Here is a 21,276-nt window from a genome sequence, read left to right as displayed (position 1 = left end):
TTATTTGGCAATAGCTCATTGAAGAGCATTAAACAATCTCTGCAGCCCTCCATTAACACATATCTGGTCTCTCTCCTCACACAAAAATAAAAATTGGGTAGCGGTAGAATAGCTACCTAACAGCACCAGAGACTGGGGTTTGATCCTGACCATGGGGGTTGTCTATGCAGATTATATACATTCTCCCTGTGACTCTATGGGGTTTGCTCTGAGTACTCTGGTATTCCCCCACATTCAAAAGGCATGCAGGTTTGTAAGTTAATAAACTTCCGTTAATTGTCTCTAGTGGGTAGGATAGAACTCGTGTATGAGTGATCGCGGATACTGACTGAAGGGCCTGTTTCCATACTATATCTCTAAACTAGAGGCAAACAGATATCATGCCACTGAACAATGCAAGTTCTCAGCTTCCACATACACACAGATACAAAAATGTTTACAACTTTATGGATCACACAAAGCCCATGTTACTCATCATCCCCACACAAGCTTTTAAAGACTGTCTTAACTGTTGTCTTAATTGTATATGATCCAACTGAAGCCCCGGGAGTTGTGTGTTTGCTGCAGGTCAGTCAGGGGCCCTTGTTTACCCTGCTACTGTTCAACTGCTGGAGGGGAAGACAGTCAGGATGGTATGGAGTGGTGGCATTAAGCATTGGCTTATAACCAGCAGTGTCATTGGATTAAAGATGGGCACAAAGTGCTGGGGTAACTCAGTGTATCCGGCAGCAAGAAAAACGATAATCCTTCCATGCAATTGGAGACATAACATGTTCATTCCTCAAATCCACTGGCATCATTATGATTGAATTACAATTGAAATTGTATCAGATTGAAAGTAGAGGGTGGGTGGAGGGGAGAGAAGATGTAGAGTTAGAGATAAGAAAATACCCAGACCAATCGGGGCCAGCCACAAATGACCTTAGGCAGGATGTTACCTGGTTGAATAGAATTTGAATAGAATTTATTTGCCACACAACCAGGGTCGGTGGAATTTGGGTTGTCAGCAGCGGTACAATAATAAAGAACACACAACCACAATAGAAATTTAACACAAACATCCACCACAGCATTCATCACTGTGGTGGAAGGCACAGAACTTGGCCAGTCCTCCATTTTCCCTCGTGGTCGGGACCTCCACCCTCCGCAGCCGTTGCTGCGGGCGTCCAGATGGTAAGGGACAAAGTCAAAGTCAAGGTAAGTCCAGGATCGGCTCTTCCCCACCGGAGACCGTGGCTTCAGGCTGGTGTAGGCCGCAGGCCGGCAATCGAAGATTTAAGGTTCCCGCCGCGCCGCAGCCAGAAGCACCGCCGACTGCAGGGCCGATGGTCGAAGCTCCCCTACAGGGGTGATGGTAAGTCCATGCCGCACCCACGGTAGTAGTTGGCCGCGGGCCGGCCGTGATGGCTTCTTCTTCCCCCGGGTCCCCCACAAGGGATCCCCGGCTGCGGACGCCACGCCATCTGGAGCTCTGCAGACTGCCGGCTTCAGGCTGCCGGCTTCCGCGGGCCAGCGAAACGGAGCGCTCCCCTCCAGCGAGCCCCAGCGAGGGCTCGCCCGCTCCAAGCCGAGAGTCCACGCTGCGCCCGCCGCTGAAGCCCCCGGGCGCGTCTCCGGAAAAGGCCGCGCCGATCCTCGTTGTTAGGCCACGGGGGAGGCGACCTGGAAAAAGTTGCCTCTCCGTGGAGGAGGCGACCGAAGCGGTTTCTCCCTAACCCCCCACACCACCCCTCACACAAGACACACCAAGGAACATTAAAACAAACTTTAAAACATACTTTAAAACATACTAAAAATTGAAAAGACTAACGCGCTGCTGACAGGTGCAGCCACTGCAGCGCCACCTACGAATTGGTCCATTGTTGGCCTGGGAAGGTGTGATCTCGAGAGAAACAACGTGGAGAACTGTGGAATGGGTAAAACGACTAGGGAAGGGGGAGGCAGAGGAGTATGAGATGAAGTTATGTGTAATTATTAGAGAATTTATTGTTCATACCGCTGCGTTGTAAGCCACCCAAGCAAAACTAAAAGTACAGTGTATGAGGTGCAGGAGACCGGGCCCTTGGTGGGTGCTGGAGGTCAGTCGAGAATGCACCATCGAGAACAAGGAGCAACCCGGCGTGGGGAGGGGCTGCCGAGAACAAAGATGGCCCCAGTGTGCGGGGGCTGCTGAGAACAAAGAGGGACCCGGCATAGGGGAGAGGCACTCAGAACTAAGAAGGCTCATTGGGGACTACATTGAACACTTTGTAACCTTGTCAGCACCCAATGCAGTATGTGACGGCTCTTTACATACTTTGTGTATAGTATGCAAAACAGTGACATGTCACATGTGATAAATGAATGAATGAATGAATGAATGAATGTTTATTGGTCTAGTATTCACATACAAGGAATTTGCCTTGATGCTCCGTCCGCAAGTGACAACATGACATACAGTGACAGTTAGGAATGATACATAAAACATTAAACATTAATAATAAAACATCATTGCTAAACATGTGAATTAAATAAAATACCAGAGCAAAAGGAGGCAACAGATTTTTGGTTATTGAGTAGAGCTCAATAATCAAATAAAGTTGTTTTATGTCTGGCTGTGGCAGGTTTGACAGTCCGGAGTCGCCTTCCAGAGGGAAGTAATTCAAAGAGTTTGTGGCCAGGGTGATAGGGGTCAGAGATGATCTTACCCACTCACTTCCTGGGCCCTTGCAATGTACCAGTTTGTCAATGGAGGGAAGGTTGCAGCCAATAACTTTATCAGCTGATCGGCCCGATACGCTAGTCTCCGGATGTTGTGCTTGGTAGCTGAGCCAAACCAGACCATGACGGAGAAGGTGAGGACAGACTCTACGATGGCCGTATAGAATTGTATCATCATTGCCTGTGGCAGATTGTGCCACAGGAAGTACATACTCTATTTTGCCTTTTCGACTGTGGAGTCGATGGTGGCCCCCCACTTAAGGGTCCTCGGAGATGATGGTTCCCAGGAACCTAAAATACTCCACAGATGTGACTGTGGTGTTGTTGATGGTGAGTGGTGTGAGGGGAGGGGAAGCTCTCCTAAATGCTTCTATCAATTCCACTGTCTTAAGAGCATTGAGCTTCAGGTTGCAATGATGGCACCGTAGGACGCCAGCTGTGTCACCAGGATGGCAGTTTGTGATAAAGAATCAATCAATTAATCAATCAAGTATCACTGGATTGCCAAATTACGTTTATGGAAAAGCAGGATGTATAAAGAGTCTGCTAAATGTGGCCCTCTCCCTTGCTGTCAGCATTGTTAAACTGAAAGCTGAAAACGTTGGGAATACTTGGCAGAGTCAGTGTTTTTTTTTTAACTTTAAGACTCTTTGTCACCTCAAGTAGTTGGCTTAGTAGGTGGACTGAATGGTGGATTCCTGTTGAGTTGCACTGTGAATTTGTGATCCTGTCAGCATCACAGTAAAAGGGAAGCAGCGGTAGAAAAATTAGAAGAGGTAAAACTGTGGAGGCAAAAAAATTGCTTGATACTCAAAACAATGAAGAAAGGCTTGTGAAGATAGAAAATGTAAAGATGCGTGACTGATGCCAGTAGATTCGAGGAAGATATGAGCTATTCCTCTAATTGAATAAAAGGATTAATCCACCAAGTGCTGACTAACTGGATCGAAATTGATAATGTGGAAACTGCGACATTAATTCACGACAAGATTAATCAGCAATCTGATAAAATATTAACAAATGAAAGGAAGCATAGCTTTTCGGTTTGCTGAACAGATTGTCTTTGAGTAATTTGACTGAATTCTTCGAAGTTTTCATGATAGGAGTGAGGCATTTGAGAAAGTTGTGACTGGACATTCAAGTGTATGTCTGTCAGATGAAACTTTTGGATGCCTAAATAAATCTGAAATATGAAAGGGTAAAGGAAAAACAGATGGAGGAGGGAAACACTGGCATTCTGGTTGAACAGGGGATGACTTATAACATATAACATTTAACATATAACAATTACAGCACGGAAACAGGCCATCGGGGCCTACAAGTCCGTGCCAAACAACTTTTTTTCCCTTAGTCCCCCCTGCCTGCACTCATACCATAACCCTCCATTCCCTTCTCATCCATATGCCTATCCAATTTATTTTTAAATGATACCAACAAACCTGCCTCCACCACTTTTACTGGAAGCTCATTCCACACCGCTACCACTCTCTGAGTAAAGAAGTTCCCCCCTCATGTTACCCCTAAATTTCTGTCCCTTAATTCTGAAGTCATGTCCTCTTGTTTGAATCTTCCCTATTCTCAAAGAGAAAAGCTTGTCCACATCAACTCTGTCTATCCCTCTCATCATTTTAAAGACCTCTATCAAGTCCCCCCTTAACCTTCTGCACTCCAGAGAATAAAGACCTAACTTATTCAACCTTTCTCTGTAACTTAGTTGTTGAAACCCCAGGCAACATTCTAGTAAATCTCCTCTGTACTCTCTCTATTTTGTTGACATCCTTCCTATAATTGGGCGACCAAAATTGTACACCATACTCCAGATTTGGTCTCACCAATGCCTTGTACAATTGTAACATTACATCCCAGCTTCTATACTCAATGCTCTGATTTATAAAGGCTAGCATACCAAAAGCATTCTTTACCACCCTATCTATATGAGATTCCACCTTCAAGGAACTATGCACGGTTATTCCCAGATCCCTCTGTTCAACTGTATTCTTCAATACCCTACCATTTACCATGTACGTCCTATTTTGATTTGTCCTGCCAAGGTGTAGCACCTCACATTTATCAGAATTAAACTCCATCTGCCATCTTTCAGCCCGTTCTTCCAAATGGCCTAAATCACTCTGTAGACTTTGGAAATCCTCTTCATTATCCACAACACCCCCTATCTTGGTATCATCTGCATACTTACTAATCCAATTTACCACACCTTCATCCAGATCATTGATGTACATGACAAACAACAAAGGACCCAACACAGATCCCTGAGGCACCCCACTAGTCACCTGCCTCCAACCCGACAAACAACCATCCACCATTACCCTCTGGCTTCTCCCATTCAGCCACTGTTGAATCCATCTTGCTATTCCTGCATTTATACCCAACAATTGAACCTTCTTAACCAACCTTCCATGAGGAACCTTGTCAAAGGCCTTACTAAAGTCCATATAGAAAACATCCACTGCTTTACCCTTGTCAATTTCCCTAGTAACCTCTTCAAAAAATTCAAGAAGATTAGTCAAACATGACCTTCCAGGCACAAATCCATGTTGACTGTTCCTAATCAGACCCTGTTTATCCAGATGCTTATATATATATTATCTCTAAGTATCTTTTCCATTAATTTGCCCACCACTGAAGTCAAACTAACAGGTCTATAATTGCTAGGTTTACTCTTAGAACCCTTTTTAAACAATGGAACAACATGCGCAGTACGCCAATCCTCGGGGACTATTCCCGTTTCTAATGACATTTGAAATATTTCTGTCATAGCCCCGGCTATTTCTACACTAACTTCCCTCAATGTCCTAGGGAATATCCTGTCAGGGCCTGGAGACTTATCCACTTTTATATTTTTCAAAAGTGTCAGTACTTCTTTTACTTTGAAACTCATAGTATCCATAGCTACTCTACTAGTTTCCCTTACCTCACATAATTCAATATCCTTCTCCTTGGTGAATACCGAAGAAAAGAAATTGTTCAATATCTCCCCCATCTCTTTTGGCTCTGCAGATAGCTGTCCACTCTGTCTCTGCAATGGACCAATTTTATCCCTCGTTATACTTTTGCTATTAATATAGCTGTAGAAACCCTTTGGATTTACTTTCACGTTACTTGTCAAAGCAACCTCATATCTTCTTTTAGCTTTTCTAATTTCTTTCTTAAGATTCTTTTTACATTCCTTATACTCCTCAAGCACCTCATTTACTTCATGCTGCCTATAATTATTGTAGATCTCCCTCTTTTTCCGAACAAGATGTCCAATTTCCCTTGAAAACCAGGGCTCTTTCCAATTTTTACTGTTTCCTTTCTACCGTGCAGGAACATAAAGAATCTGTACTCTTAAAATGTCCCCTCTAAAGGTGCTTCATTTATCTAATATATCTTTACCATAAAACCAAATGTCTCAGTTCACTCCTTTTAATTCATTTCGCATCTCATCAAGTTAGCCTTTCTCCAAACAAAAATCTCAACCCTAGGTCCAGTTCTGACCCTCTCCATAATTATATTGAAACTAATGGTATTGTGATCACTGGACCCGGGTGCTCCCCAATGCATACCTCCGCCACCTGTCCCATCCCATTTCCTAACAGGAGGTCCAGCACTGCCCCTCCTCTAGTAGGTACCTCTATGTATTGCTGCAAAAAAAACTATCCTGCACACATTTTACAAACTCCAAACCATCCAGCCCCATTTACAGAATGTATTTCCCAGTCTATGTGTGGAAAGTTGAAATCTCCCACAATCACTACCTTGTGCTTATTACTAATATCTGCTATCTCCTTACATATTTGCTCTTCCAATTCTCGTTCCCCATTTGGCGGTCTATAATACACCCCTATAGGTGTTGCTACACCTTTCCCATTTCTCAGTTCCACCCAAATAGCCTCCCTAGACGAGCCCTCTAATCTATCCTGCCAAAGCACTGCTGTAATATCTTCCCTGAATAGCAATGCAACACCTCCACCTCTTGCCCCTCCAATTCTATCACACCTGGAATATTTAGTTTCCAATCACAGCCCTCCTGCAACCATGTTTCACTGATCGCCACAACATCATACTTCCAGGTGTCAATCCAGGCTCTAAGCTCATCCACCTTTCTTACAATGCTCCTAGCATTAAAATATGCACATTTAAGAAACCCCCTGCCTCTTATTCTCTGTTTATTTCCTTTTTTTTATTTCTCCTCTTGTGTCTGAGTGCTTCCCTTTTCTGCTTCCTGCCTCCCATTCTGTCTACTAGCTTTCTCTATTTGAGTCCCTCGCCCCAACCATTCTAGTTTAAAGTCTCCCCAGTAGCTTTTGCAAATTTCCCCGCCAGGATATTGGTCCCCCTCGGGTTCAATTGCAACCCATCCTTTCTGTACAGGTCCTACCTTCCCCAAAAGAAGACCCAATGATCCAGAAACTTGAATCCCTGCCCTCTGCACCAGTCTTTCAGCCACGCATTTATCCTCCACCTCGCTCCATTCCTACTCTCACTGTCGCGTGGCACAGGCAGTAATCCTGAGATTGTTACCTTTTTGGTCCTTTTCCTTAACTCTCCTCCCAACTCCCTAAATCCTCCCTCCAGTACCTCTTCCCTTTTTTTACCTATCTCATTGGTACCTATATGTACCATGACCTCAGGCTCCTCTCCCTCTGATTTCAGGATATCTTGGACGCGTTGAGACACGTCCGAGACCTTGGCACCAGGGAGGCAGACAACCATCCTGGTCTCCCGACTGCGTCCACAGAATCGCCTATCCGACCCCCTAACAATGGAGTCCCCAATTACTATTGCCATCTTCTTTTTGTCCCTACCTTTCGGAGCAACAGGGCCGGTCTCTGTGCTGGAGGCCCGTTCCGCTGTCGCTACCCCCCGAGCAGGCTGTCACCCCCATCCATACTCAAACAGGAGTACTTATTTGCAAGGTTTACCGACATTGGAGTACTCACTCGTCCTGCCTCTGCCCCTTGCCCTTCCTTAGCGTGACCCACATGTCTCTCTATCGTGGTTTTGGAGTGACCACCTCCCTATAACTCCCTCTATGACCTCCTCACTCTCCCCTGACCAGACAGAGGTCATCGAGCTGCTGCTCCAGGATCCTAATACGGTCCCTTAGGAGCTCCATCTCGATGCACCTGGTGCAGATGTGGACGTCTGGAGGGCTATCCGACTCCATGACCTCCCACATCTGACATCCCGAACAGTACACTGCTCTGGCTGTCATTCTCCCGCCTACCCTGGATCCGATACAAGTATAATACAATAGAAACTGCTGGGAGAAATCAGCAGGTATCTGAACTCGCAAACAGCTGCTCCCTCTTGACCTTTAAAACTGCACCTTTATTATATAAACAACAAGCACTATACCTTTACTAAAGCACTGTACCCTTAGCTCACTGTACCTTTACTAAAGCACTGTACCTTTAGTCCACTGTACCCTTGGCTCACTGTACCTTTACTAAAGCACTGTACCATTAGTCCACTGTACCCTTGGCTCACTGTACCTTTACTAAAGCACTGTACCTTTAGTCCACTGTACCCTTGACTCACTGTACCTTTACTAAAGCATTGTACCTTTAACCAGAAAGCAGAAATGCTAACCTGAGGTTGCACCCAATCAGCTGCTTCCTCTAGTCTGCTTCCACCAATCAGCGGCTACCACCAGAACCCTCCCTATGAAGTGTGGAATGCTACAGATTTCGGTAAACCCTGACCCTCCTCCACTCGCTCCAACGGTTCCCGGGCCTTTGTAAAAGCAAGCCCCGCGCTCGATTTATATACTCACAGCCCTGACCCTCCTCCACTCGCTCCCACGGTTCCCGGGCCTCTGTAAAAGCAAGCCCCACGCTCTATTTATATACTCACAGCCCTGACCCTCCTCCACTCGCTCCAATGGTTCCCGGGCCTCTGTGAAAGCAAGCCCCGCGCTCGATTTATATACTCACAGCCCTGACACTCCTCCACTCGCTCCAACGGTTCCCTGCTGTTAATCTGCCATAATTTAAGAACAGCAGGCAATTGAATGTCAGCAGGTGTGAAAACCATGTTACTAGTTTGTATCTCATGTACATTATCCCACATGATGCTCAATTCAAGGTGCAGAACTTGAGACATAAGCCAATTTAAAAAAAATGCATTTCAAGCCTTGTTTTATTTTCTCACAGCTCATGTCCTGACAATCTACGCATTAACCTTCAAATGTCAAGAAGAAATAAACCTGGAGCCAGCTGTGTTGATATATAATCCATTCATTGTTAGTGATATCAACCTCTATTTAGTGCAGACTAAAAGTGGTCTCTTTTAACACAGGTTCCCATCATGTGTTAAGTGTATCTTCTATCAATGTTTTTTCACTGGATGTGGGCTTATTCTGGACATTGCGTGCCATAATCATGATCTGGTTTGGCTCAGCCACCAAGCATGGCATCCAGAGATGCAGAGCATCGTTCGATCTGCCGAGAACGTTATTGGCTGCAACCTTCCACCCATTGACGAACTGTACACTGCAAGGGCCAGGAAAAGAGCGGGCAAGACCATCTCTGACCCGTCTCACTCTGGCCACAATCTCTCTGAAGCACTTCCCTCTGGAAAGTGACTCCGGACTGTCAAAGCTGCCACAGCCTGACATAAATACAGCTTTTTTTCCACAAACAGTAGCTCTAACCTCAACACACAAAAAGTCTGTAGCCTCCTGGGTTACACAAAAAAGCTGGAGAAACTCAGCGGGTGCAGCAGCATCTATGGAGCGAAGGAAATAGGCAACGTTTCGGGTCGAAAACCTTCTTCAGACCCTTCTTCGGGCCGAAACCCTTTTTCTTCGCTCCATAGATGCTGCTGCACCCCCTGAGTTTCTCCAGCTTTTTTGTGTAACCTTCGATTCTCCAGCAGCTGCAGTTCCCTCTTAAACTCTGTAGCCTCCTTTTGCTTTGGCATTTTATTTAATTCTTCACGTGTTTAAATTATAATGTTTTATTCTTAATTGTTTACTGTATATCATGTTGTTACTTGCAAGCAAAGCACCAATGTAAATTTCTTGTATGTATACATACTTGGCTAATAAAATGTATTCAATTCAAATTAAATTATATATATTGTAAATAACTGGGGGTCCCAGCCTTGCGGCACCCCACTAGTCACTGCCTGCCATTCTAGAAAGGACCCGTTAATTCCTACTCTTTGCTTTCCGTCTGCCAACCAGTTCTCTATCCATTTCAATACCCTACCCCCAATGCCATGTGCTCTAATTTTGCACAATGATCTCTTGTGTGGACCTTGTCAAAGGCTTTTTGAAAGTGAAGATACACCACATCTTACGAAGCAAGTTGAGTGGAACATTGACATTGTGGGTTCCCTTCTGAAGTGTTCAAGATGGGGGAACTGTGGAGGATAACAAGAACTGGTTAATTTGGAAGATATGGTTGTCTAATCCCATTTACCATACTGAGACACAGCAATATAAATTAACCATAAAAATATATAAATAGGTTGAGTTTGACAGTTGTTATTGGACATTCAAGTATGTATCTGCCATTTTAAACTTTGGGATGCCAAAATAATTCAGAAGTATGAAAGGGTAAAGAGAAGACAGATGAAGGATGCAAACATTGGCATTCTGGTTGAACAGAGGATGACTTAATCTGCCTGGATTTGACAGCAGCAGGCATTTTCAATGGCAGCTGGTGTGAAAAAAGCATGTTACAAGTTTGTATCTCATGAGCATCATCCCACACGATGCTCAATTCAAGGTGCAGAACTCGAAGCATGAGCCAATAGGAAAAAAAAATTGTGTTTCAAGCCTTGTTTTATTTTCTAACAGCTCATCTCCTGAAGATCTATGCACAGTGCAGTTTTAACCCTTCAAATGTCAAAAATAAATAAACCACGAGCAAGTATGTGACATATAATCCATATAAATTGTTAAGTGATATCCACCTCTATTTAGTGCAGTCTAAAAGTGGTCTCTTTAAACATACAATTTCAGATTATGTTTTGAGTGTACCTTCGATCAATGTATTCAGTAGATGGTCTTTACTCTGCCTTTGCATGCAATTAATGCTGTACTGAAAAGGATATATCCAACATCACAAGTACTCCATTTCTCTAAAATTATTTCCACTATGAAGGCACAAAGGGGCAATTCTGAATGCTCTGAGCTCAGGATCAGTCCTTCACAGTGTGGAAGCAGCAAATGCAGATTTGCTTGTTAGTTTCCTACATCCATTCAAAGGTATCAAAGGTCATTTATTATCACGTACCAATTAAGGTACAGTGATGTGTGGATTGCCATAGAGCCATATGAAAAAAGAAGCATACAACTACATAAAAGTTACCATAAACATCCACCACAGTGGATTCCTCACTGTGATGGAAGGCAAAAAAGTCCATTCTTCTTCCTCTTTATTCACCCACGGTCAGGGCAGTCGAACCATCCGTCGGTGCGATCAAAGCTGCCGCCACCTCGCGGTCGAACTTAGGCCGCTATGCGGATGGAGATACAATACGGAAAAAAAAAATCGATCTCTCTCGCGATAAGAGATTAGAAAAAGTATCTCCCAGCACTCCCACATAAAACAAGCTAAAGAACACAAAAAACATACATTTAACACATGCTATTAAAACACCAAAGAAGGAAAGGGACAGATAGACTGTTGGTGAGACAGCCATTGATTGGTACCACCCAGTTGGTCAATGTACAAATGGAGGAAGGTCTCGTTCCTCCACACTGGGTTAGACAATTCCAGCTCCGGATGCCAAATTGCACAAATTGTGAATTGATGTCACTTTCTCCTTTCTCGCTCGAAGGCCAAAATTTATTCAAAAATCCTAGGAAGGAACTGCAGATGCTGGTTTATACCGAAGATAGACACAAAAAAGCTGGAATCAAATCAGCGGTCAGGCGTCTATCTCTGGAGAAAAATAATATGTGGCTTTTCCGGACTGTGATTGTATTTATCCGAGTTTGATCAGGAAATTTAACTAATTTTCATTTCTAGGGCTTGAAAGCAGTTCCTTGAAGTAGGCTGTATATTAGCTGGAGAATTGGTATTCCAACAAGGAAGAAAGGTCTCAAAGCTAAAAGTCAACTATTTTTCTACCAGAGATGCAGTATGACCCAGTGTTATCCCAGTTTGTGGCATTTTTCTAAAAATCACTTGAAAATTTGTAATTATTTTCAATTGATTTTCACGTGTCTAGACTTTCCATTTGTTGCAAAATACAATGTTTACTCCCTTTAGAATGAACTGTAAAAACACACTCCATTTTTTCATTTGTTTCAATTAAATTCATTGATTTATACCCTGATCAATTTTTTTCACATTGATCACCTGATGTACTCGTAAATAATTGGAAACGTGTTCCTTGCCAGGAAAGACAAGTCGTGTTGGACCTGGAGGCTCACGTAATATTCTATGCATTGGTAATCCATTCAATACTCTGTTGCAAATGAGGCTCAAGATGTCAGGCATCATGTAGCTTTGGAACCAGCCTTGCATATTTTTTGAGCACAAAACTCTTTTCTACTAACTTATCTACCAACTTTAGAGACGTGGAGATACAGAATCGGCCCTTCGGCCCACGGAGTCTGCGCAGACCAGCGATCCCCATACATTTAGCACTATGCTACCACAACTAATGACAGTGTAAAATTTGGATGGAGAGGAGCAGGAGCAGTTGTGGGGGGGCCTTTGAACGGGACTTGCCAGCATGAGGTTTGTTTATTAAGGGGTGTAAATATGAACTCCATAATGACCCACTGATAGATTGCCCCATGTACTGAAATCCTGAACTTCACTTGCAGTCACAGTCAATTTTCTTTAAACTGCATTCCCTGTCACTCACAATGACCTTCTTCAGCATAAACCTCTACTACTGTGGGCCATAAACTGACATCATGGCGCATGTATAGCTCCTCCTTGACTAAAGGGAGGATGTGGTACACACTATGTAAAAATGTGGTGAGGCTGAAGAAGGATTCTCAAGCCACAAAACATGACCTACCCCATGGTTCTCCAGAAATACGCCTGACCTGCTGAATTACCTCCTCCCCAGTCCTTGGGGTATTTCCCCAGTCAATAAGGAATAGTGGGAATTAGCCCATTTGGCCCCAACACAGCCTATTCACCATTTCATTCAATGGCTGATCGACCACTCCCGCCTAACCCCATTCTCCCCTGCTGCTTCTCCCCACTAAACCTCTGACACCTGTACTAATCAAGATCTATCTATTGTTGCCTTAAAAATCCACTGATGGCCCCACATCCTCTGTGGCAAAGAATTCCACAGGTTAACCACCATATGACAAAATAATGTCCCCTCATCTCCTTCCTAAAAGAACATCCTTTAATTTTGAGGCTATGACATCGGAGTTCTAGACTTTCCCACTAATGGGAAACATCCTCTCCGACATTCACTCTATCCAAGCCTTTCCACGATATCTGTATGTTTCAATGAGGGTCCCCCCCCTCATTCTTCTAAACTCCAGTGAGTACAGGCCACATTGGTGACAAACGACTCATCATAGGTTAACCATACTCATTCCTGGGATCCATTCTTGTAAAACTACTCTGGACCCTCTCCACAGCCAGCAACATCCTCCCTTAGATATGGTGCCAAAAAATTACTCACAATATTCAAACTGATGGCCCCCCATACCAGCGCCTTTATCGAGCATGAGTGCTCCGGTTTCCTCCCACACTAAAGTTGTGCAGATTAGTAGGTTAATTGGCTTCTGTAAATTGCCCCTAATGTGTAGGTTGCAAAAATTTGATAACATGGAATATAGTGAGAGGGTGATTTGATAGTCGGTGTGGACTTGATGGGCCAATGTAACTATTTCCCACGCAAGCATCTCTAAGATCAATTGGAGGAGGACAATGAGATTTAAATTTGTGTTTACCACATAAAACCTCTGGTAAAAATCTAGGAACTGACAATGTTGCAGAAACATCATCCCTAGATCGAGCTGCCATTGTTGTCCAGAAATCAGACATGTTCCATTGTCCCCCCAGCTAATATGATATGCGATCCTATATCCCCAAAGACAAATTGTGTTAATTTTATTGCATATTTTATTGTTCAAGAGTCAGTTCTAATCAGTTTCTAATCTGTTGGGATTTATTTTAAGCAGAATTGTGAAGTGAGACTATTAAAAATCCACTTCAAGCCAACTATTACGCTCCTGATAGCTTGCTGTGCTGATAAATATCCCTGCAGATTTGATATGTTAAATGGTATCTTGTTAGCTTCGAGAAGGAGCCTTTTTGAAATGTGCTGTTTAGCTAATTTGTTTTCATCACTTTAAATACAAATCACTTTATAGTGGTTAGATTGAATGTTCACCCAGTGAGATGGGGTACGATCCGTTTTATAAGCACATTTGCCATTCTTTTATCTGCACTTCAATAGCTTAAAGACACTCTGCTATATTTTAAATCACAATATGCAAATTTTTCCCCTTATGAGACTGACATGTTCTTTTGGGATGGCTTTTAGTCCTCTGTGTGGTGAGGAACAATAATTCATTTTTATCTGACTTGTTCTCATTAGTCCAATGATATGAAAGAGGCTGCAACCTGTAAATGTGTTAGCATTTGTTAGTGAAAGAAAAGGGTATAGAAAGAGTTGATGTAATTGAAAGATCTTTGGATCAATTGAATGGAGAAAATGGCAGCTATGTTGCTCTTTAATGCCTACTCCAGTTGCTGATAAGATAAACACATGAATAGCTGACCATTTAAAAAATAACATGCAAGCAATTCTTTGCAAATTTTTACTGTCATTTCAGTGACATGGTTAATGATAAATTAGTGTCTTAAAACATTTCTAGTTTAAAGTAAAATGGGATAATATATTACATAGCATGATACACATTTATTTCATAAAAAATCATTCGGGAATGGCAACCCGCCAATGCATGCAATACCTGCAAACTAGTCCGATTTTTCCATAATTTCTTCTGATTTTTAGCATTTAAAAAAGTGTGTGGAAAATCAGAACTACGATTTGAAATGAGGGGAAAAAAACGGGCAATTGCCCGCTGTCTCTAAGGGGGTTGCGTCCAATTCACACCGCCCTGCTTCACTTAAAATTCCCATCCAATCAGCTGCTGTCTCCAAGGGCATTGTGTCCAATCACATAATGCGCTGGTCACTCAGCGGCCAATCAGACGCTGCCTCCGAGGGGCGTTACGGCCAATCACCGACCAGCTTCCCTCACTGAAGCAGAAGATGGCTGCAGCCAACACTTTTTCACTGCTGTTTGCACACAGTGTTAGGCAAAGAGATATTTCAGGTAACATTCATTGTAAAGATAGCTGTATGAAGTCATTTATTTAATGAAATATTTATCTTTTGGGGGTCATTTTACTGGTTGTGTGTGGGAGAAAATGGGAGAGAGAGAGGGGAAGAGGGAGAGGGAGAGGGAGAGGGAGGGAGAGTGGGGAGAGAGGGAGAGAGAGAAATTCAGCAAAATGGCACCGCGTACAAATACTGATTTCATCAGCAAAATACTGATTTTCAGGTACTAGAATACTGAAATGTTCTGAATATATCGCAATATCAGCAAACTACTAAAAAAATCCTTAAAATCTAGTAGCTAAGGCGAGCTTTCCTGACCTCTCCCCTCACCCGTCAACCCACGCGCTCAGTAAGATTTTTCATTTTCAAATGTGGCAGGTACGCAATGAATTGCACAGATCACTGCGTGGTTAGTTAGCGTACTGTGTAGGAAGGAATGCCTGATGCTGGTTTCTGCTTAAGAAGACACAAAAGGGCTGGAGTAAAACTCAGCAGGACCAAGGTAGCATCTCTGGGTGAGAAGGATAATGAGTTGGACCTTTTCGGGTCAGGATATGATGAAGGGTCTCGGACTCGAAACGCCCACCCCAGTCCTTCTCTCAGGGATGGCTGCCTATCCAACTGAGTTATAATGTGAGAGTGCTCCAACGAGTACAACAAAGCCATCCACAAATACAACAGGCATATATGAATATTGTGCATGGTTACAACAATAATTCAGTGCAGCATGAAGGCCCATTTACCCTAATTATTGAAATCAACCAGGTAATCTTGTGTACTTTAGGACCTTTATACATATGCATAATTAAGTACAGAGGCCATTATATATGCTCAATGACATCAAACATAATGACAACATACTTTTCTTAACCAGAATCGCGCTGTACACTGGAAAGGGATCAACCTTTGCTTAGGCACAGTTTTTTAATCTGACCGAGTACCCACATCATCTGTTAGTGATGACGTCACTGCCGGGTGGTGGCGTTGCGTGATGACGTCATCGCCCAGATGCTGTGCGACGCCCCAAATTCAGTTCGGCCGGGCCTCCTGCCCAGCTGATTGGTGAGTATGACGCAAATGACGTCCACGCGCAGGTCTTAGCGCGTACTCAGGCGCATACACTTAGCGCGAACTCCTTACGTTGGTAGCGCCAAATGACATGCAATCACATGCCAAGTGGGACAGGCCCCTTTACTACTTTTACTTTTACCAATTGTTTCTCTTCAATGGTCACCACCCCCAATTCCTCATTCATCTCCCGGCGGAATGTATTGGGTCAAGCATCAATTCACATTCTGAAAAATTCTCTTTTCTTTTGTACCTGGATCATTATCCACTTATCCTCATGACCTCTAGTTAGCCTCAAAAGTCCTACACTGGCTTCCATGCATCCCTTCCTTTCTCTAATGTGCCAATTTGACATTTGAAAGACCCGCCTTCCCATCTGACTTGAAGATCGTACACAATTTTTTTTCATTTGATTAAAATTACATAATAATTCAATTCCCTCCATGATCCACAACCTTTGTGTCTGTTTTCCACATTTGAAAGCTTGTCAATAAACAATGCCTTGGGCCTCGAGCTCAACAGAATGCAATGGGAGCACAGTACTGCACAAAATAAAACAGGGACACAGAACAATTTCCCTATGTTCTCTGATTTCTTTCCTCTCAATCATGCCTGCTCACGTGTGGTTAAATGATTGCTTCTAATTTTGATTGTTATCATTTTAATTTAGTAATGGAAGCTTTGACGATGGCTTAAGGAAGTCCATAGTGATAAATTTAAGATATTCCTTGGTGACATCTGGCCGGAAATTTCAGCCAGGGTTACATGGATTTCCATTATGACCTACCCATCAACAAACCAGTTTGCAGTTGGATTCCTACTGATTGCACTGGGTACTTTGCCTCTTGCACTGGGAGTCACTTCTCCTTCTGTGACCACCGGCCCGAATAGCCCCGTTCACCACAGTGACAGGCCTGAGCAGTTGCATTGGGTTGATTCTGCCCCTCCAAACCGTTCTTAAATAATGGAATGGAGCGCAGCCCCATTGGACACTGATTCATTCTTGACCTAGCATAATTCTGAAATGCATTGCCTGGGCAAATTCCTTCCCCTCTGTAGTATAACTGAACAATGACTGCGCGAATTTTGGTGGTCCAAAGGCTGACTGCACATCATTGGTAACTGCTTTCAGGAATGAAACACATTCCAGTGTCTCTTTTTTTGCCACAAATTTACTTTTCTGTAATTCATTTTGTGGATGTTCTCTGACTCTAATATCATTTTTACTATCTTTATATGTACATGCATACTGATGTGGTCAGTAGAAAATGGACATTTCAGCTTAATCCCTTCCAATTTGCTTCAATTTCTAAGCCGAGCATAATTGTATAAATCCGACCCCCGCGATTAAATTTGTCAATGGCCTCTGGTAATACTAATTGCTCTTTTGGAATGAATCTCCAGTATATGTTGCTACATTTACAAAACTACAGCTTTATCATACCTTTAAAATGTAATTACATTTCACTTTTTTTGCAATCCATTATATTTTACATATTTTTAAAACTGGAAGCTCCCCCGCAATTATTCTAATGATTGCTGTGTATATGCTACAGTATTTTTATGCTGGAAGTAACCATAATATTTATTATGATTGCTGATTCTTGTCTGATTTTTGAACTTCATGATATCCACTGAAAGGATTTGCAATGGATTTTATTAAAGATAAAGCTGAAGATCTTTTTTGATTCCAACCAAGTGGCATCAATTTCCCTTTTTATTTCATGGTAAAAAAATATCTAAAATATGGATGTATTCTTTAGCTATACCGGCCTCTGTGTCTGACACAAAGGTTTTCTAGTATGAAAATATTTCAGAATAATATTTAATTGTTCATAAAACGCATTTTTACATTGTCCTTTTAACTTTTGGGAATAGCGTAAAAATTCACCAGTAAGAAAAATAAGCATAGCAGCAAGGAGAAAGCCATTGTTCAATATCTCCTGCCTATGCTGCCCACTTAATAAAGTATGGGTGATTCTTTAAACTCAGCACCAACTTTCTGCACTATTCCCATATATTCTTGCCCTTGTCTGAAAATATGCCTAATAATTGAATGTCCCGATATTTGTCTTGGACAAAGAGCATAGATTCATTGTTGCCCCCAACTGGATGAATGTGTCCCTGAAGGGCTAAACACATATTTATGGATCCCTCTTCTAGACCAACCAATAAGGGAAACATCAGTTCTGAATCTACCCTGTCCAAGGACCTCTGGGATTTTCCATGTTTAATGAACTCCTCTTCCTCACTTCTTCATACCGCCATCTCTCATTCCTCCATCTTCATCCCACTTTGTTTTTTTTCAGAGCACACAGATCCTCTTGATAAACGTGAACATTGCATTGTCTTCCTTATTACCAATTCCGTGCAAATCTGGGAATCCTGCACCAACCCTCCACGCCCGTTCGCAATCTCACATTTTCTGAATCCCTCATATCATTCTCTTTCCGTACAACGTGCATGACCGTTTACTTACCCACCTTTACTCCATTGTATTCCCTTGCCATTTCTTCTGCTCCACTCCCCTCCTACCCTAAGTCCTGTAAGCTACCTCCTGCGATTCCCTGCTTTCTCCCCCCTCCTCCACCTATTTCTAATCAACCCACAACTTGGGACACAATTGCCATCATGTCACACCCATAACTATCCCCCTGCTCCCCCACAAGGCTAACCCCGATGACTTGATATTATACTTCATCTATTCATTTGCTCCCTTTAACCCCATCCCCCCCACCTCCCAACTGATTCATAGCTCACTCCGAACTCACAGGCGCGTCTGTGGGGGAGGAGAGGAAGAGGAGGAGTGAGGGGGGAGAGTAGGATGGGTGGTAGGGGGGAGATGAGAAGGGGGTGAGGTCCGGAGTGGGGCCGCGGAGGACGGGGAGAGGAGGGGACGGAGCAGGAGTGGGGAGCGGGCAGCAGGGCGCGCGGTCAACCTAAAGACTGCGGTTTTTTCAGTAGTCCTTCAATCCATAGCCCGGGGTAGGGGGGGTCCGTCACGGGGAGACTGGTTTCCCCCCGTACTCAATACTTCCCCTTTCTCCCGGCTGGCGTCTCCAGGCTCCAGGACCCCCATTACGGGGGAAGTGTTGTGTCGGGGGGGTGGTTTGACATCCCTCGCAGTTGCGTGGAACGTTAAGCCACAGGCCCACATGAGCAGATCCATTGTTACGTAATCTCCGTCATCAACCAAAGCAAGACGTTATCCTTTTTATAAGTGGCTTTAGGATTTTTTCGAAATATTTTGATTTAAGCTCTCCTCGAAATAGGGATAAAGTCATTGCAGGGTTGTTTCAGTAAGAGCGACTTCGGAGCCCGACGGACATAAATATCTTACCAGAATCCTAGAGTTAAAAGTTACCGTTTTAGACCTGATAGGTTTTTACATCCAAACGCACACACCACACACCACCACACACACACCCACCACACACACACACACACACCAACACACCCACACTCACACACACACCGTCCAAGATCAGAGAGGTTTATAATTTATAGAGATATGATATGGCAAGAAAATCGGGGTTGCTTTGTTTGAATCACAACCTGTTGGCGAGCCGTCTAACTACTTAGCAACATAGCTGTTTTGTATTCCAAACTGACATTTTGGTCGCTGCATTTTGTTAACCTTCCCTTGTAATGATTTGCTCACTCGTTCGTGGCAGAGTTTGTCAAGAACCGTCCTTCCCCATATGCTTCGCCCTCCCTTTCCCTCCAGCAAGCTCGATGCATTGTGCCTCTTGCAGATAAGGGAAAAGCCCGGCTTTAATATGATACATCTCCGCCAGACATTTTGACCAGCTTTCTTACACGTATCGACTTCGCCCCACTTAGAGGAGTACAGCAGGTGCTTGGTCTGAATGTACCATGACGCCCTTTTTTTCAGGACTACGTGGCTTCACAGAGCAAGAACCAAGTTCTGGTCATTACTTCTCTGGACTACAGAATTTGCCGGGACTTTGAAGGGCAGTTTTAAATCAAGTGCATTGGCATCGCTGTTTTCATTCTGAGACTTGCCTTAATAAAAAGATCAGGGAAGCTTCCTCATCATATGGAGTATTACTTCAGAGACAGAGACAGAGATTGTTACCCGCAAAAATAGCTTCCAACAGGGGAGGACTTCTAGTGCTCAAGACTGGTCTGCATGGAATGAGCATTAGACTAGACAGTGGCTGCGGCCAGGTCATTCGATTTTATGGACTTACAAGGTCCCCGAAAGGAGATAGAATCTATCAGATTATAGGATGTGAGCGACAAAGGTTCCCGCATGCGGTACAACGGACCGAACCAAAACAGGCCAATCTGCAAGTGAGTTAAAAGTGGAAATAAAAGACAATGGACTTGGGCCAGGCTTAATTGTTCAGATGTTTCTTTGACTGTTCCATTTAGAGAAAAGCGAACCTTGTACTGCGTGAAACTCTCAATGAAAACCGGAGGCTATGCAACAGTTCAATGTGATAATAGTTTCCTCCTAGTATTTACCGTTCGTCACCCCTCTCTTCTGTCCTCCGCCGCTTGTGTCTCGCGTTGCGCGTAGCCTGAACTGCCTTCATGTTTTAAGTTACCCATTAATGAGACACGTGTGGGAAACATGGTCTCGCAACCTAATTCTGCGACCAACATCGACATAACCCATAACGCCTTCTCCTCTCCTCCTCCTCCCTCATCCCCTCTCCTATCTGGGTGGGGCATTTACGAAGCCAATTAGGCACTACGATCATTGGACATCATCTCTGGTGTTTCCGGGTCAGACCCTCTTGTGTCGAGACCCTTAAGCTCACCTATTCTTTTCTCGAGATCGAGATCCTGTCCGACGCTGCCCTGAGGGTCACTTCCAGCTTTTTGTGTCTATCTCGTTTCACCAGCATCCTCCGTTTTACTTCCACACATTGGAAGTGTAAGCCTTTATTTTTGTCAAGTTTCAGTGAAACAGTCCCAAGAATGGACCCTTGCATCTCGCCCTCAAGTGGCACAAATGCAAATTGATGTAGTTCTATGGACGGGAAAGGATGAGGGTTTATGGGTCTTGGTCCAGTAGATGGGACTTAGGGGAGAATAATTGGTCCGGCACGAGACCCTCGACAGGGCCGAGATGGCCTTTGTTCCGTGCGGTAATTGTTCATAACGGTTAATGTTTATATGGTTTGTGAATTCTTGTTTGATGATCAATCATGGACTAGAATTTTTCTTATAATAGAATGTAAGGGTT

The 21,276-nt window shown here is 43.6% G+C and overlaps 1 protein-coding gene across 4 annotated transcripts in view; it reads left to right on the top strand.

Annotated features, from left to right (window-relative positions):
• Nucleotides 1–21,276, top strand: part of sntg1 (syntrophin, gamma 1) — a 533,638-nt gene that overhangs the window by 71,545 nt on the left and 440,817 nt on the right. The window contains exon 1 of one of the 4 annotated variants that reach the window (XM_055634097.1): nucleotides 14,900–14,985. The exons of the other annotated variants lie outside the window; for them this stretch is intronic. The gene's annotated coding sequence lies outside the window, so the exon portion shown is untranslated. Of the gene's footprint in view, nucleotides 1–14,899; nucleotides 14,986–21,276 lie in introns of those variants that run through there. 4 annotated transcript variants of the gene reach the window in all.

The sequence above is a fragment of the Leucoraja erinacea genome, chromosome 4 (assembly GCF_028641065.1).
Source record: "Leucoraja erinacea ecotype New England chromosome 4, Leri_hhj_1, whole genome shotgun sequence".
In the NCBI taxonomy this organism is placed as follows: Eukaryota; Metazoa; Chordata; class Chondrichthyes; order Rajiformes; family Rajidae; genus Leucoraja; species Leucoraja erinaceus.
The sequence above is the reverse complement of the archived record's forward strand: the minus strand, read 5'-3'. Positions and strand labels throughout refer to the sequence as shown.